General features: G+C 43.1%; 1 non-coding gene across 1 annotated transcript; it reads right to left on the bottom strand.

Annotated features, from left to right (window-relative positions):
• Positions 1–10,662: 10,662 nt before the first annotated feature.
• LOC122541955 (small nucleolar RNA U3) lies at positions 10,663–10,874 on the bottom strand. Its single transcript, XR_006309724.2, has one exon. It is a non-coding gene; the product is annotated as a small nucleolar RNA U3 (small nucleolar RNA).
• Positions 10,875–12,911: the final 2,037 nt, after the last annotated feature.

The raw sequence follows: 12,911 nt of genomic DNA, 5'->3' as shown, positions 1-12,911 counted from the left end.
ATGGTACAATTTTAAGGGGGATGCAGATACAGAAATGAGTGGGGGTGTGAAATTCACGTACAAACCTGAGAGGGTTACAGGACAAGTTGGTACAGCTGCGAAAACCTGGTGAAGGAGTATTGTTCCGAAAGTTAGTGCTTCCAAATGAACCCATTGGACCCATTGGCAATCCCGAATTTTATAAATAGAATCATAGAGCACTGAAGGGAGGAAGTTACGATAAGGCCTTTACAAATAAGCAATTAGAACCCAGTTGTGTTCAATTCTGGGCAGCGTGCTTTCTGAATGCCGCCCAGGGTGTGAACAGACTTTGCTTGAGCATTTGTTTGAATTATCCGAGAGATGAGAGGTTTCGAGACTGGAGAAGTTATTCTCTCTGCAACAGAAATTATTAAGGGAATTTTAACAAAGTAAGTAAGCAGAGACTGTTTCCATTGGATATAACTCTGAAGAGGAATGAGAGAAGATTAGGATGGGGGTTTCTAACTCTGAGTATTGCCCTGGAATCTCTACAAATTGGTGACTCAGTTCTCGGGTCCGATTCCAGACAGATGTTGGAAGAAAACTGTAGAAGCTGAAAGAAGAGACAAGAAAATGGTGCGGCTTTAATTGTATCTGATTTCTTCCTTCTTTTGTAATGATGGAAATGAGCAACAAGCCAATTGTGCAGGACCATTGGAGACACAAGGTCATGTGATGGAACTAGGAACATGTCCAAGTTGAGTTGGCAGCATGAGAGGGGCTGAGGAGTGTAGTTTGAATGCAGCAAGCTGTTGCAATCTGGAGTGCACTGTCTGCAGGGATGGTGACAGAGGCTTCCAGAATACAGCCTTTTAAAATGGAAAAAAATAATATGGCTACAGGAATAGGGCACTAGACGACACATCAGCATTGGCTGCTTTGCTGCTGTGTGGTTCTCAGGATCTAGTGATCCAGTCAAAATTACACTCTCAGTCAAAGTCACATATTGTCAGTCGCTGATGGGCTGTTGTGTTTCCCTCCATTACATCAGCGACTGTCCTTTTGTATTTAATTGGTGGTGAAGCGTTTAGGCCATTGTGAGGTAGTGAGAGGCCTTCTGTAAATGCAAACCCTTTTCGAATGCACGTTTTTCTTTGAGACATAAGCAGAGAAAAAGAAATCTGATTGGAACAGGGTGTGGAAAAGGAAACAAATACCTTTGAACAGTGAAATTTGGTGAAGGTGGGAGAAACGTATAAGTTGAAACCAATATCAGCTGGTTTAGCCAGGTAGGATACAGACCCCAGCATCCCCTCCTTCCTATCTTATGTGTCGTCCAATGTCTGATGTTAATTTGGAACATCAAGGAAAGGAAATCTAGGGCAATTCCATCCTTGCCAGTCGTCAGAGTCATCCTGACTCAATATGAACTCACAAAAAAGATTTTCTTTCATGACCAACCTAATAAACATCCTGGACAGAAATCCAAGAACATTACATTTTATCTTTATTAGGCTTTGTGAATTGTGCATTGTTAGTCTCTGTATTATATTTATATCTTCATACACATTTATAACTGAAAATGAATCCGACTCTGTAATTTAAGCTGTCTGCTTTAGGTTGGCAGGTCACTCCATTTCAACTGCTGAGGTGTCAGCATATGACAGACATCCCCTATCCTGAAGAGTACGAAATGTATTGTGTTCAGACCATCATTATTTTTCTTTTATTTTTCTCATTTTTGGTTTGAAACAAAGCGTTGTAGTTGGGAAATGAACTTTGAACAGCAGCTTCTTAAAAAAAAAGAGAGAAGAGAACAAGAGACTTGTTTGCTCTTGGGAACTGGCCTGGAAAGATAATGCAGGTTAGTTGATACAAGTTGATAGGCTCAGGACTGGCAGCTCGTTGGATGTTGAATTAGCCAATCGGGGAGGGCTGCTGCAGTCTAGCCTATCACAGAGACAGTTGGAAAAAAAAAGCAGGAAATGAGGAGTGAACTGTTGCCGACTGGGTATTGGGCAAGAAACATTCCAGACTGGTGTCATTTTTGGTTTTGCTCTCTAATTTCTCTCCAGTTATCAATTTGTTGAATGTTCTGAGAAAAGAATCTCCGTCTGTAAGAAATAAGTAGTCTCTAGAGCTGTAGCTATAGAGTCATACAACATGGAAACAGACCCTCCTGTCCAACCCGTCTGAACCAAACAGACATCCCAATCTGGCCTTTTTTTAATTGCCAGCGTTTGGCCCATATCTCTCTAAACCCTTCCTATTCAAATGCCCATCCAGATGTCTTTTAAATGTTGTAATTCCTCCTGTTTCCACCATTTCCTCTGACAGCTTATTCCATACACACCCCACCCTCTGCATGGGAAGGTTACCCTCGGGTCCTTTTTAAATCTTTCCCCTCTCACCTTACGCCGATGCCCTCCAGTTTTGGACTCGTCCAACCTTGGCTATTTACCTTACCCTAATTATTTTATAAACCTCTGTAAGGTCACCCCTCAGAGTCTGACACTCCAGAAAAGCAGCCCACCCTACTCAACATCTTCCTGTAGCTCAAACCCTCCAACCCTGGCAACATCCTTGTAAATCTTTTCTGATCCCATTCACGTTTTACAGCATCCTTCTGATAGCAGGGCAACTGGGATTGTACACAGTGTTCTAAAAGTGGCCTCACCGATGTCCTGTACAGTCACAACATGACCTCCCAACTCCTGGACTCAATGCTCTGACCAATGAAGGCAAGCGTACCAAATGCTTTCTTCCACCTGTGACTCCACTTACAAGGAACAATGAACCTACACTCCGTGGTCTCTCTGTTCAGCAACACTCCCCAGAGCTCTACCATTAAGTGCAGAAAACCTGCTCCGATTTGCCTTTCCAAAATGCAACATTCCACATTTATCGAAACTAAAGTCCATCTGCCACTCCTCAGCCCCTTGGCCCATCTGATCAAGATCCTGATCTGCTCTGAGGTAACCCTCTTCGCTGTCCACTACACCTCCAATTTTGGTGTCATCTGCAAACTTACTGGCCATGCCTCCTATATTTAGATCCAAATCTTTTGTATAAATAACGAAAAACTGTGGATCCAGAACAATCCTCATGGCACACTGCTGGTCGCAGGCCTCCGGTCCAAAATGAAACAGTCTACCACCATACTCTGTCTTCTACCTTCAAGCCAATTTTGTATCTAATTGACTAGCTCCCCCTGGATCCCAGCCAATCTAACCTCACCAACCAGTTTACTATGTGGAACCTTGTTGAACGCTTTGCTTAAGTCCATACAGACAATGTCTACTGCTCTGCTTTCATCAATCTTCTTTGCCACTTCCTCAAAAAACTCAATCAAGTTAGTGAGACATGATTTCCCACGCACAAAGCCATGCTGAGTATCTCTAATCAATCCTTGCCATTCTAAATGCATGTAAATCCTGTCCCTCAGAATCCTCTCCAACAACATACCCACCACTAACATAAGCCTCACCAGTCATTTGGGCCAAATGGACCAGTTCCCTGTCATTTCTTTACCATCTTTTTTTAAAAATGGCACTACGTTAGCCAACCTCTAGTCTTCTGGCACTTCACCCTTGGCTATCAATGATCCAAATATCTCAGCAAGGGGCCCAGCACTCACTTCCCTAGCTTCCCACAAAGTTCTGGAAAACACCGGGATCAATCCACCTTTATGCATTTCAAGACCTCCAGCACCTCCATTTCTGTAATATGAACTCTTTTTATGACATCGCTATTTATTTCCCCAAGTTCCCCAAGTTTAGTTTCTATTTCCTTCTCTACAGTAAATACTGATGCAAAATATTCATTTAGTATCTCTCCCATCTCCTGCAGTTCCACAACGGTCACGATGATCTTTATGGGTCCTATTCTCTTCCTAGTTACTCTTTTCTCTTTGGATTCTCCTTAATTCTATTTGCCAAAGATATTCTGTCCCCTTTCTGCCTTCCTGATTTCCCTCTTAAGTATAGTCCTACTGCATTAATATTCCTCCAAGGATTCACTCAATTCCAGTCGTCGATACGTGGCATATGCTTTCTTCTTTTTATTGACCAGAGTCTCAATTTCTCTAGTTTGCTTTAGCTATGACTTCAGAATTCAAGCAAGATATTCAGTACTTTGTGCCTGTAACAGTACCCATCACCCAAGGATTTCAGGAAGGCCTTGTATTCATCATTGAAATACTTATCAAACTGGAAAATTGAAGTTCTTCCATTTTTAAAAAAATGTATCCATCTGTCAGTGTGTCAGTGGGGGATTTCTGATCAAAGCAGATTGGATGATTGGAAGATTGCCTTGTTATTTATCTGGGTTCTGCTCAAATTCTGCAATTGTTACTTGTTGTTTAAGTTATAAACATGGTGTCTAAGATCTGTTACACATAAAGTCTGGTTAGGAACAATTGAGACAATTTGTATGTTCTAATTTCACCATGCGAATTCAGGGAGAGTGTAGCAGTTTTGGTTTGGCTTTCTGTCTCTGCGTCATTACAGTTGTAATGTTTGCACAATGAAATGTGAGGACATGAACTTGTCCCATGAGAGAGATAAAAGCACAGGTATATGGTTCATATAGGACTCCCAGCTTTTCACACTAACAAGTCCAGCTGGCAACTCTTTGGGAAGAGTAAAAATTATTCCTGTACTTTCAAGAAACGTTTGGATGACATTTCCTGAACAAGGGAAGGTAGTAATATTGCATGAGCTCTTCATTCAAGGAATCAAGACAGATTGAAGATAATGGTGATGATTGAAATGGAGATATCGATGTGGACTAGTGGCTGGATTTATCCAATTTGGAGAATTCCTGGTATAGGAAAACAAAAGGAGTCACTGGTTCATGACTGAGTTGTGTTAGGAGCTCAAGTCTTTATGTGAAAGATTGTGCTGGAGTATGCAAGCCTTATCTGGAGCAGGTTGTTAATGTTGAGTGGCTCGTATCATGCAATAGATACAAAGCCCCTTAATACTGAGAAATACAGACAGGTGAGAGCAAAGTGCCAAAAATCAACTCCAGGAAAGAAGACTTCCTCAGAGAAACAGTGAGTGTATTTCACCCTCTCTGACAAGGTGGGTCACCAAAAACCCTCAGATGTCCATTCTGGGGGTGAAATTGAAACTATTAGTCCTCCAGAAAAAAAAAAATCTGAATGCTAACAGTGTCTGACATTCAGGCAGCCAGGTGGTAGTCATCGAAAGCAACTTGGTACTAACGTACGGCCAAATGGGCAACAGAATGGCTCAATGGTTAGCACTGCTGCCTCACAGCTCCAGGTTCAAGTCCAACCTCAGACAACTGTCTGTGGTGGAGTTTGCACATTCGCCCTGTGTCTGGGTGGGTTTCCTCTTGGTGCTCCGGTTTCCTCCCACAATCCCAAGATGTGTAGGTTAGATGGATTGGCCTTGCTAAATTACCTGAGTGTGCAGGGATATGCAGGCTAAGTGGCTTAGCCTTGGGAAATGCGGGGTTACAGAGATATGATAGGCGGGGGGGGGGGGGAGCGTGTGGCGGTAGAATGCTCTTCGGAGAGTCAGTGTGGATTTGATGGGCTGAATGGCCTACTTCCATGAAGGGAACAGTAAGAAACATAGAGGACAGAAGAGGCCCTTTGACCCATTGAAGCTGCACCACCAAAGGTACCCGACTGCCTTCACTAGTCCCACTCTCCTCCTCTAGGCCCATTGTCTTGAACATTTTGAGTTGTACATTCTGAATTGGTTGCAGAATGGATTACAGGAATGTAATCATCGCATTATGATCACTTTAGTCATTTCACTGTCCTGATGGCAGATGCACAAAGACAAGAACACAGATTAATTTCAACTAATGCATTCTCCATTCCCCCATTCTCTGACTAGAATCAACAAACTTCACCAAGAAACTCTTAATCCCATAAACCCCACCATCAATGATCTCCACTCAGAGAAGCTCCAGCTCAAACACCTTTGCTCTGATGGGGTCCTTTGACCACAGTTAAACATTAGCACACCAGAGGTTTCTCAAAGCACAGAGGAAGCTAAAGGTGGGAACCTTATGTCTGAAAAAAGTATGTAGCACTGCCAGAGGAGAAATGAGAGTGACTGGCCTTGATATGGCATCAAGAAGCTCAGGCAAATTTGAAATCCATGGGAATCAGGGGGGAAACTATACACTGGTTGGAGGTATACCTGGCATGCAGGAAGATGGTCATGGTTGTTAGAGGTCAATTATCTCAGCTCCAGGACATCTCTGCTGGAGTTCCTCAGGGTAGTGTCCTAAGCTCAACCATCTTCAATGCTTCATCAATGATCTTCCCTCCATCACAAGGTCAGGAGTGGGGATGTTCACCGATGATTGCACAATGTTCAGAACTGTTCCTCAGATACTGAAGCAGTCCGTGTTCAAGTGCAACACGGCCAAGCTGAGATAAACAGAAGGGTTTAAACAAAGTCTTAAAAAAGGAGAGTGTCCATCAGAAACAAGTTGTCCCGAGATTGAGATTTGGACGACGGAGAGACACAGGTGCCTAACTGATCTTCTTCAGTGGGTCCTTGAGTATGCAGTCTACAAGTGCCCCCACTGAGGACAGTGTGCTTTGTTGGTCCAATTTCTGCGCAGAAGGCAGTGAGGGTAGGAATCGCAAAACATTGTTCTTTCAGGGGCATTGGCATGCAAATGGTCTATTGGGAATATCAAGTTCCTGCCTTTGATTCAGAGGCTTGAGCCACTCAAAAGCCTATGGACAGGTCAGTACTGAGGGAACAATGGTTAACCCAGCTCTTCAATGGCAGGAACCGAGGGAAGGGAGGGGGTCACTAACACCAGCCGACATGACCTTTTGTTCTGCACTGGGTGACTCCATGGTAGCTGCAGCTGAGAACAGGCATTGGGAGCACTTTGCATGTTCATAGCAGGTAAGTTGGGATCTCTGGTCGCACCAGCAGATTTAAAAGCTTTACACAGCTCAGCAAGGGCTTGGTACTGAAATATTTCTAACGCTCAGAAACTGCAAAGCAAAAAATTAAGCAAGGAACTGGTTTTGCCGCACTCTCCCAATTTCTTGGTCCCAATTTTTTTATTATTTAAAACTGTGTTATTAGCAGTTACCTTAGAAGACTCATCTTTTATTCATGTTCCTCCCTAGGAGGAGAGTGGGAGGGATTCAGCAAAGGGAATGTCATTGAATGACAGAGGCGATGGTTCTGTCTTGTTGGAGCTGGTACACATGTGGTGTGAATGTAACCTGCTACTTCTCTAGCCTCGATATTGTCCAGGTCTTGCTGCATTCGGACACAGACACATCAAGAAGTCATAATGGGCAGAAAAGTGTGTGCTGTGGTCACTGTGCATCAATTAAATTCACTAGATTAATTCCAGAGATGAAAGACTTGCCTCATAGTCATAGAGCCAAACAGCACAGAAACAGACCCTTCAATTCAACCAGTCCGTGCCAAATATAATCCCAAACCAAACGAGTCCCACCTGCCTGCTCCTGGCCCATATCCCTCCAAAGTTTTCCTATTCATATATCCATCCAAATGTATTTTAAATGCTGTAATTATGCCCACATCCCCTCTTTTCTCAGGAAATTAATTCCACACACGAACCTCACTCTGTGTAAACAATTTGTTTCTTATGTCCTTTTTAAATCTCTCTCCATCCACCTTAAAAATGCATCCCCTAGTCTTGAAATTAGCCACCTTAGGGAAACGACAACTACAACCAACTCAATATATATGCATCATTATTTTATAAAATTCTATCAGGTCCTCTGTCAACCTCCTACACACCAGTGACAAAAGTCCCAGCCTATCCAAACTTTCTTCATAACTCGAACCTTCCATTCCCAGCAACATCCTGATAAATCTCTTCAGCTTGATAATATCCTTCCTATAGCTGGTCAACCAGAAGTGGACACAATATTTCCACATTGAGTAGTTTAGGCCTAAACTCTCTAGAGGTTAAAAGGATGAGAGGAGATTGAATTGATGTCCATAGGATGTTCAAAGGGATTGACAAAATTAATGTAGAGAAGATGTTATCTCATGAAGGGGCATTCTAAAATGAGAAGGTCATAAGGGGCTGCAGATTTAAAACAGTGATTAGGACAAACTTTTTCTCTCAAAGGGATGTGAATCAGTGGATTTCACTCTTCCAGAAGGGAGTGGATGCCAGGGCACAGAATTAAGTTAATGAGGAGATAGACAGGATTTTAATTAGTAATGGGTTGAAAGATTATTGAGACCAGGCAGGAAAGTGGGGTTGAGGCTGAGATGAGATCAGCCATGATTGTATTAAGTGGTGGAGCAGGTTTGAGGGACTGAATGGCCTACTGCTGCTCCTATCTCTTATATTCTTAGGTACATGGTCCTAAATAACATCCTTACATCCAAACAACAGATGCTCCTAAGCCAAATTTAATGCCCAGCATTATCTAAATCTCACTCCCTGTCTCACATCATGCCTATTGATAACTTATTATTCTTCTATTTGTGTGTCATTTCCTGGATGTCTTTGTCTTGCTCACCTATTATGTCCTTTCCCATTTGAAGGATAGAATGTCACAAAAATGATAATAATTTAAGCAACAATGACTCAAAGTGGTATCAGAATAAAATAAGAGGTCAGCCTTACCTTTCGTGTCATTATTACAATGTTGATATTTGGCCCCAATTTTCACTCAGACAGGCTTTCCGAGCAGAAAGGAGGCATTCTGATCAGGAAACCCTGAAGCCCCAGACTCAAAGAGATGTGCGGTTTCTTTTCAACTGCAGCCCTTTCTGGAAGCCATCTTGATTGGCAAGCTCAGCTCTGTGTTGGGCGGAGGAACGTTGAAGCAGAGGTTGTTGGCCAAGAGCTGGTAACCTCACACACCAAATCATGAAGAGGTGGCATGTGGGCACAAAAAGGCTTGGGAACACAGGGCCGGAGTTGGGGGGAGGAGGAGGAATCGGAGATGGATCTTGAGCAGAGACATCGCAGAAACCAGAGACAATGTTTCATGTCCAGTGACTCTTCTTAAGAACGCTGTTTCTCTCCCCACAGACGCTGCCTGACCTGCTGAGTTTTTCCAACACTTCCTCATTTAATTTTTGATTTCCAGCACCCACGGTTCTTTGCTTTTTTTTTGGTCAGCTGGTTAAAATGTTCCCTCCCACTTTATCAGACCAGCCTCGTTGGTTTGGTGAATAGCCCCCATTTTACTAACCCCAGCATGGGCCAGGTGGAAGGCTTAGCTCTTGGGGGATAAATTGGACTCTGCACACAGTGGTTCACACCTTATTCTGTGTCTTGGAATTGGAAGGAACCATTTGCCAAGGTTTTTAAGTGCCGTTCGTAAATGCAAACACAAACATGAGAACTGAACAAGGATCTCATTTGGATTCTACCCAAAACCTATTATGTCCTTTCCCATTTGAAGGATAGAATGTCACAAAAATGATAATAATTTAAGCAACAATGACTCAAAACTGTATCAGAATAAAATGAGAGGTCAGCCTTACCTTTCGTGTCATTATTACAATTTTGACCCATCCTTCAAAGCACAATAGGTATGTACACAGACAAGGTTTTATTGCTGAAATAGATCCTCTTCCATCCAGGATGTTCTGATATGAGCCAACTTGATCACTAATGCTTCAGGAAGGAAAATGTTTTTATTTAACTTGAGGGTTACATCAACTAGGAAAACGCCAGTACTGGTAGCCTGGAGGAATCACCTGGATTATACAGAACAGTGCCACCATTCAGGTTAAACCTCCTGTAAACATATCGACCAGCCATCAAGGGTCTCAGGTGACATGCAGTGGTTCCAGTGGTTTCAAAACCACCAAGGCTTTGGATAGAGTAGAGAGGGAAACATTGTTCGCATTGGTGGACAGATTGGGAGTGAGAGTCACAGATTTAAGGTAATTGGCAAAAGATGCAACAGATTCATGAGGAAAAAATGTTTTCATTGCGTGACTGATCGGAATATGGATTGCAATGCCTAACTGTTTTATTTTATTAATTGTCAAAATATCGGCATTGCTAGCTGTCTGGGCCACCCCTATTTTCCATTGAGAAGGTGATGCATCTCTCTGCTGTAGGTAGACTCAGTGTTATACAGAACGGAATTCCAGAATTATGACCCAGCGATAGTGAAGGAAAGATAATATGGTCCCAATATTCATGACACACAAGTGCCAGGCAACATACATCTCCTAAGATACAGAATCTAACCACTATCACTTGACATCCAATGATATTACCATCGCTGAATCACCCACTGTCAACATTCTGGGGATTACCATTGACCAGCAATTTAACTGGTCCAGCCATATAAATATAATTCATAGAATCCCTACAGTGTGGAACAGGCCATTTGACCCAACAAATCCAAACTGACCCTCCAAAGAGTAATCTACCTATTCTCCTACCCTATTACTTTACATTTTCTCTGACTAATGCCCCTAACCTACACATCCCTGAACACTATAGGCAATTTAGCATGGTCAATTCACCTAGCCTGTACATCTTTGGACTGTGGGAGAAAACTGGATCACCCGGAGGAAACCCTTGCAGGCACAGGGAGGATGTGCAAACTCCACACAGACAGTCACCTGAGGCTGGAATCGAACCCGGGCCCCTAGTGCTATGAGGCAGCAGTGCTAACCATTGAGCCACTCTTTGAATAGCGCCCATGCTCACTTATTAAGGGAAAAAACAACCACTCAGAATGCGTTTTCTTCCTCTACTTCGCTAAAGAAAGGAATGATTATCAATGGCTAAAATCACTTGCAAACAAAGCAACTCTTTTAACCAACTTCATGCTCAGAAGAAGGCACCATAAATTGTCCTCATGGTTGGTGAGACGGGATACTTTAGAACCCATTTCTTAAGTCAAAAACTACAGAAATGATCCCTAAGAGTATAATGGTTACAGGAGCAGGTCAGAGGTTAGGAATATGGATGTCCTCCGCACCGGGTATCCGCGGGTGATCCATTCCAAGAGCTACCGTAGATGCACAAAACTGCAGAGAGTAACGAACCCTGTCATTTAAATGGAAAATCTACCTCCCCGGCAGCCCCCTGGAATTATTTCTGGAATGTTCCATGTAATATTGAAACAGCGGAAACTGAACAGACTGTACTGCAGAAAGGAATCAACAAAGCCTGATCACTAAAGTCGGGAGCGTGATGGAATACTCCCCAGTTGCTTAGCTTGACATCGTTCAGGGCAAAGTACTACAGTTAACTGGCAGCCCAACCTCCACCATAAAGATCCACGCTTTGCACCACTGACAGACTGTATCAGCAGAATGTGCCATCTACAAGATGCACAGGAGCAACCCATAGAGGCTCCTTGAAAAGCACCTTCTAAGACAGAAATATTTCCCCTGAAGGACAGGGCAGCAGATTCCAGGGAACATCACCACCTGCGAGTTCCTCTTTACTTCACACACCATCCTGAGCTGGGAATATATCATGTTCCTGGACTGTAAAATTCCTTGGGCACCCTCCCTCACAGTATTGTGGGTGGCCCTACAGCTTATGGACTGCAATAGCTCAAGAAGACAGCTTACCACCCCTTTTTAAAGACAATTATGGGTGGACAATAAAAGACCATCCATCCAGTGACACCCATGTCCTGTAAGTGAACAAAAAAAATTAAGGTTTGTGTGGCTTAGATGGACCATTGGTGATTGGTGCTGAGCATCTTGTAGATGGTACACACTCCTGACACTGTGTGTTAATATTGCATGGAGTCAACGTTCAAGGTGAGAGATAGGTGTCGATCAAGCGCTCTGTTTTGTCCTGGATAGTGTCAACCTTCTTGAGCGCTGTTGGACCTCAACCAGGAAACTGGGCAATATTCACTCTCACCCCTGACTTGTGTCTTGTTGATGGTGGACCAGCTTTGGGGACTAAGGAGATGGATTACACACTGAAGAATTCCCAACATTTTACCGTACTAACATGGCTGGTCCAGTTAAGTTTCTGGTCAAGGGTATCCCCCAGAATATTGGCCATGGAGGAGCTAACAATACCAGGAGCAGTGTTGTAGTTAAAATGTCACTGAATTAGTAATGCAGAACCTCAGGCTAATGACTTAAGAATATGGGTTTGAGTGCCACCATGGCGGAAAGCAAAACTTCAATTCAATATAAAATTAAAATATGGGATTATGTTGTGTCTATGTAACCACTGTTGATTGTTGTAAAAACTCAGCTGGTTCACTAATGACTCTCAGGGAGGGAAATTTGCCATCCTTATCTGATCGACCTTATATGGAACATAGAACATATAACATTCCCTTTGGCCCTCGATGTTGCGCCGACCTGTGGAACCAATCTGAAGCCCATCTGTCCTACACTATTCCATTTTCATCCATATGTTTATTCAATGACCTTAAAATTGGTGAATCTACTAATATTGCAGACAGTGCATTCAACATCCCCTACTACTCTCTGAGTAAAGAAACTACCTCTGACATCTGTCCTAAATCTATCACCTCTCAATTTAAAGCTATGTCCTCTCCTGCTCACCATCACCATCCAAGGAAAAAGATTCTCACTGTCCACCCTATCTTATATGTCTCAATGAAGTCACCTCTCAACCTCTTCTCTGATGACAATAGCCTCAGGTCCCTCAGCCTTTCCTCATAAGACCTTCCTTCCATATGTGCCTATAGACCCATAATGTGGCTGACTCTGACAATTACCGATGGACAACATATGCAGACCCAGCCACAGATGGTCACATCCTAACTTAAATGACGGGAATGTTTTTGGGTGTCAAGGGACATATTTAGATTCTCACTTGTTGGAGATAGTCATTCCCTGGCACATTCTTGCTGCTTTCAGCCCAAACCTGGATATTGCCCAGGTCTTGTTGCATTTGGGCATGATGAACTTCTGCAGACAAGGCTTCGAACTGAGATGGCTGACCTTTGACAACCACAAATATGTTCCTTT

This window comes from Chiloscyllium plagiosum, unplaced genomic scaffold, assembly GCF_037043375.1.
Source record: "Chiloscyllium plagiosum isolate Xiang-an unplaced genomic scaffold, Cpla_swu_hap1 HiC_scaffold_43, whole genome shotgun sequence".
NCBI lineage: Eukaryota > Metazoa > Chordata > Chondrichthyes > Orectolobiformes > Hemiscylliidae > Chiloscyllium > Chiloscyllium plagiosum.
Note: the sequence above shows the minus strand (reverse complement) of the source record. Positions and strands in the feature narration are given on the sequence as shown.